Source organism: Helianthus annuus, chromosome 7 (genome assembly GCF_002127325.2).
Source record: "Helianthus annuus cultivar XRQ/B chromosome 7, HanXRQr2.0-SUNRISE, whole genome shotgun sequence".
Classification (NCBI taxonomy): domain Eukaryota; kingdom Viridiplantae; phylum Streptophyta; class Magnoliopsida; order Asterales; family Asteraceae; genus Helianthus; species Helianthus annuus.
The window spans coordinates 126,410,771-126,416,969 of record NC_035439.2 but is presented as its reverse complement, the minus strand read 5'-3'; the positions used below and the strand labels follow the sequence as shown (position 1 = coordinate 126,416,969).

The window sequence follows — 6,199 nt, the reverse complement described above, 5'->3', positions numbered from 1 at the left end:
ATCCTAGATGATACATCAAGATACCTGTTGGATCGTCGTGTGACCCTAAATAGTCAGTATGAGTAGTTCATCATCAAGTACAAAGGCAGAATCAATGTAAAAGATGTCAACATAGCTTGTTCCTTTCTAATCTTTATCTATTACTGATTTTCTGAGCTTTTACACGTTCAAATGACAAACGGACAACACCTCGACTCAGAACATATGACCTGATTCCGCTCCAAATGACACAACAACATGGCTATATATAGTTGTGGTGATTCCGCTTGAACATGACATGACTGTTTCAAGCGGAATAAGTAATTTCGCTTGAACATGTCAATGTTCATTTCAAGCGGAATTAACTTTGTGATTTCGCTTGAAATGCACATAGACACTTTCAACTGGAATTACCCACTTTTACACATAAAACCCTAATTTCAACCCTGTTGTGTGTTCGTTTATCCTATCTAGACATAAGACTCGATTAAGACGAAGTTAACAGACACTAGATGCACCAACAATACCAGTTTGTACTACAAGAATGCAAGATCTATTCAAGGACAAAAAATTCAAACGATTTTCAATGCAAATTTAGGAAGCTTGAACAAGTATACCTACATATTTGTGACAGATGGAAATGGTGGATTCACATACTCGACAGTGCCCATTGGCCAAGAGGGATCAAGTTCAATTGAAAATGCTTGTGTTGGTAATATCTCAGGAAATTCAGAGGTATATTTGTCAGATCTACTAGACTTTCTGCATCTCAGGCAAAGTCAACCGCAGTAGAGTCAACAACAAATACCGCAGAGTCAAAAAAAGCTCAGGGCATAGTCTTCAATGCAACGTTTCAGTTAATCTGACAAATTTTCAAAACGAGTCAATCCCAAACACTAAAGAACACATGGAATTACTTGCATCTATTTTACAATCATACGAGTGTCTTGTTGTGTCACACCCCAACCAATGGCGGAATCATCGGAGTGGGACTAGTTCGAGATTGTAAGAGACTTCATAACACTATTTGTGACAATATTTAATTCAACCGATTTCATTTCATAATCAAATTGTCAAACATTACAAGGAAATTCAAATAACAACATTGTTCATAACATAATCATAACAAAATTGATACAACACTTTAAACCTAAACGTCTAAATGAGTATCTAGGCATCATTGCTAATCCATTTCATAGCATCATCAATCCTCAACCTGTAACATGTTTAAAATACAATTCAATGCGAAAGCAAATGCGAGTATACAAGTTTAAGAATAAGTATAAGCATAAGTTTAAAAACGAATCCACATGACAACTTAGTTTATACAAGATCAACATAACATGGCATGCAATATTTCTAGTCAACCCTCTGTTTACGCAAAATGAAATAATTCAACATGACCACTAGTCTACGGGCGGTGTGTCACTCCTATAGCGCTATACATGTCAAATGGAGGCTCGTATAAAGCTAATGACTATAGTATATCACATAAGTATGGTCCACGTATACGCATCAAGTATAACAACATAGTATTCATGTATAAGGATTGTTTTTGTGCATTGCATAAAGAATAAGTTAAGTGTGATTTTAATAATTTAACATGTTACACCCCAAAAGTGGTAAACATAAAAAGGGGGGTTGCGATTATACTCACGGTTTTGCAAGTCTTCTTCCTGAATCCGTGAGTGAGTTGTTGTTGATTAGGAGGTTGGAACACCAGGTCCTTCTACGTGAAGAAACAAAGTGTATGAGTAACGAAGATTAACGGTAGATTAAGGATTTAGGAAATTAAAACACAAGAACATACGTATACGAAAGTAATCATCCTTTAACACAAGTACTTGTTTTTGACACTATGAAACCTCAAGGGTTAATGTTTTCATGAGTAGTATACTCATTAGAATCGTAACATGTCTTATGTCTTAGGTAATGTTATTCTAACACTTTGACGAATGAACACAAGTTCACCATCAAGGGTTCGAATGTTAAATAGTATATAAATATAGGTGTTATATGTATTATTATGACCAATAGTCCAGCATGAGGTAGAAGATTAAATCTTCATTTAGGTACCTCTAAGTATCATGGAAATCATGTAGGAGGTAGGAAGAGAAGTCTTCCATTTAGGTACCCATAACTGTTCACCACTACACTTGATGTAAAAACCTACAAGGATGGTCATGAACTATGAATAATACAAGAATATAAAAAACTACACTATAAGAAATTATCAAGCAATGTGGGGATTTTATGTTCGACAACCCAAGTTAGTTCATAATCACACCTACATTAAGTCATGGACTTAAACATTACTTGTGGGTTAAAAACCCTAAACAAAACAGAATGTATATGAGGTTTAACCTCTGATTTTGAATGTCTCAACCTTGTTTATAAGCCTAACTAACCATAGAAGTGGTTATAAGCATAAGGACATAGGTTTGAGATGAGTTTGACTCAAGTTTGAAGCATGAAGAATCTGCTCGAACACTGAATTGCAGCTGCGTTTTTTAGAGTTTGAGAGTGATTTGGATGAGTTTGTAAAGTGCTTAGGGCTTGGATTAGTGTGGTATTTATAGGAGAAGGTTTAGGGTTAAAGTTGGTTGGCTTTAAATGTGATTAGTTGGGTGTTACACTAGTTTAAAAAAAAAAAACAATTTAAATATGCCCAAAAGGGTTGTGTTCGAATGGGCTGTACAACCACTAACATATATATTTTTTTTTGTGTTTTGCAACTTTGGTAGGTACAAGATATTTATTAAATGATGTTATTAATGAATTATCTACTAACCACTAATATTATGTAAATGGTTGGAAGATTATACCTAAAAAACAAACAATTAAACCCCTAGAAACTTCCGATCGTAATGTTGTTACTGTCTTTTTCTTTTCTTTTCTTTTTTTTTGCTTTGAACATTAGTATTTGGTCAAAACATCATGCAAGTTACGTTGATGTTGGGTTCATTTACTATCATATTATTATTATTATTATTATTATTATTATTATTATTATTATTATTATTATTATTATATTATTAGATTAATCATGTATCTAATAGTTAACAAGCATGTATAAGTTATGAGTACCAGTATGTCGAGTATTGGTTGCACGTAAACATTCGAGATTGGTAACGTATAATTCAAGTATTGCGATACGTATAAGCATGTAAAAAAATAGTATTGCATATAAAAGATTCATTTCAACACGATCGAAGTCTCGGATTTACCAATGGTTTGAAACGAAATACGAAATACAAAAGAAACAAGCTTCCAAAAATAGAAATACAAGACACGTTTTCCAATTAAGAAAAGTACGAAGAAGCAGGGCGTTACAGTCTCCCCTCCTTTAGGGAATTTCGTCCCGAAATTTAGGTAGATGCAACGTCGAACAGGTATGGATACTTCGTCTTCATATCACTCTCGAGTTCCCAAGTAAATTCAGCGCCACGTTTTCTTTCCCATCGAACCTTGAAGATAGGAATTCGACTGCACCTCAGTTGCTTGGCTCGGTCCATGATTTCGACCGGCTTTTCCACGAAGTGAAGCGTTTCGTTGACTTGTAAGTCTTCGAGAGGAACGTGTAGTCCTTCGTCAGCTAGACACTTTTTCAAGTTGGATACGTGAAAAACAGGGTGTACATTGTTGAGTTCTTTAGGCAGGTCTAGTCTATACGCAACCTTGCCAATCCTTTTGAGGATCTTGAAAGGACCAACGTAGCGAGGTGCGAGTTTCCCTTTCTTGCCAAATCGGACCACGCCCTTCCAAGGGGATACCTTGAGAAGTACAAAGTCACCTGTCTCGAATTCCAAGGGTTTGCGATGCCTGTCGGCGTAACTCTTTTGTCCGCTCCGGGCTTTCAGTAAATTGTCTCGAACCTGTAAAATCTTGTCCGTCGTCTCTTGTATGAGCTCGGGACCAGTGATTTGAACTTCACCAATCTCATGCCAACAAATAGGCGAACAACACATGCGACCATACAATGCTTCGAAAGGTGCCATTTGAATACTCACGTGATAGTTGTTGTTGTACGAGAATTCGATCAACGGCAAGTGTGAATCCCAGTTGCCACCAAAATCTATTACGCAAGAACGAAGCATATCCTCTAAAGTTTGGATAGTACGCTCGGTTTGACCGTCTGAATCAGGATGGAAAGTGGTGCTAAGGTTAAGAACAGTAGCCATAGCAGATTGAAAGGTTTGCCAAAGACGAGACGTAAAACGAGCATCACGATCAGAAATGATGTCAACGAGGATACCATGACGACAGATGATCTCATCAGTGTAGATTCTAGCCAATTTCTCGACTTTGAAATCTTCACGAATGGGAAGAAAATGAGCTGATTTGGTTAATCGATCAACTATCACCCAAATACTGTCATGCCAGAAGACGTACGAGGGAGCTTAGTGATAAAATCCATGGCAATGCTCTCCCATTTCCAGACAGGAATTTTTGGTTGTTTGAGTAAGCCAGAGGGACGTTGATGTTCAGCTTTTACCTTCAAACAAGTGAGACATCTCGAGACGAAAGTGGCTATATCCTTCTTCATTCCAGGCCACCAATAGGATGCACGCATATCATGGTACATCTTGTCGGCACCAGGGTGAATAGAATATTTCATGTGATGTGCCTCCTTCATCAGGAACTTTCGAAGGTTACCACGATTGGGAATCCAGATTCGATCGAGATAGTATGGAATACCATCTGATTTGGTTATGAGGCTTCCTTCAGCACCACATCGCATCTCGTTGTAGAGGTTACCCTCATTAACAGATGAATATTGAGCTCTACGTATGTGGTTCTGAAGATCATGGATGAGTTGGAAACAACGAATACTCTTGACATGAATTTTACGACTAAGAGCGTCGGCTACTACATTTGCTTTACCTAGATGGTATTTGATTTCGCAGTAGTAGTCGTTTAACACTTCCACCAACGATGTTGACGCATGTTCAATTCCTTTTGGTCGAAGATATGTTGAAGGCTCTTATGGTCGGTGAAGACCACACACTTAGTACCATAAAGGTAGTGTCGCCAAATCTTCAATGCAAAAACAACTGCGCCAAGTTCAAGGTCGTGAGTAGTATTGTTTTTCTCATGTATTTTGAGTTGTCTCGACGCATAAGCGATGACCTTGTCTCATTGCATAAGCTCACAACCAAGTCCAAGGTTTGAAGCATCGCAATATATGACGAAGTCGTCATTACCATCAGGAAGCGCGAGAATAGGAGCATTACAAAGCATCTCCTTGAGTGTTTGAAAAGATTCCTCTTGTTCGGGACCCCAAATAAAAGGTTTCTCTTTTTGAGTCAAAGAGGTCAAAGGAACAACGATATTTGAAAAGTTAGATAAAACGACGATAATAACCAGCAAGACAAAGAAACGAACGAATTTCAGACGGAGATTTAGGTGCGATCCAGTTCTTCATGGCTTCGATTTTAGCAGGGTTAACATGAATACCAAGTTCGTTGACAGTATGACCAAGGAATTGAACCTCTTTTAACCAAAATTCACACTTGGAGAATTTGGCGTATAGACGTTCAGCACGAAGAAGTTGAAGGATAAGAAGCAAGTGTTGCTCATGCTCTCCTTGAGTCTAGGAATATATAAGAATATCGTCAATGAAGACGATCACGAAACGGTCCAAGTACGCTTTGCACACGCAATTCATCAAATCCATGAAAACAGCAGGTGCGTTGGTCAAACCAAAGGGAATGACCACGAACTCGTAATGACCATAACGTGTACGAAAGGCGGTTTTAGGTATATCTTCTTCGAGGACTCGAAGTTGATGATACCCAGAACAAAGATCGATCTTTGAGAAGCAGGTCGCGCCTTGAAATTGATCGAAGAGATCATCTATGCGCGGAAGAGGGTATCGGTTCTTGACAGTAAGCTTGTTGAGCTCACGATAGTCAATACATATACGGAATGACCCATCTTTCTTTTTAACGAACAAAACAGGAGCGCCCCAAGGAGAAGTACTAGGGCGTATAAAGCCTTTATCAAGAAGCTCTGAAGTTGACTCGAGAGCTCTTGCATCTCAGAGGGTGCTAAGCGGTAAGGAGACTTAGCGACAGGCGTAGCGCCAGGCACTAAATCGATGCGAAAGTCGACAGAACGAGCAGGAGGCGGACCAAGAAGATCGTCGGGAAACACATCAGGAAAATCTCGTACGACGGGAACGTCGCTTATGCTTGGGCCTTTGTCCTTCTTTTCCACA

At 38.5% G+C, this 6,199-nt stretch overlaps 1 long non-coding RNA gene across 1 annotated transcript; it reads right to left on the bottom strand.

Moving 5' to 3' along the window:
• Positions 1-1,150: 1,150 nt before the first annotated feature.
• Positions 1,151-2,316, bottom strand: LOC110867306. Its single transcript, XR_002551505.1, has 3 exons — positions 2,056-2,316; positions 1,637-1,708; positions 1,151-1,195 (listed from the first exon to the last, which is right to left on the bottom strand). It is a non-coding gene; the product is annotated as an uncharacterized LOC110867306 (long non-coding RNA).
• Positions 2,317-6,199: the final 3,883 nt, after the last annotated feature.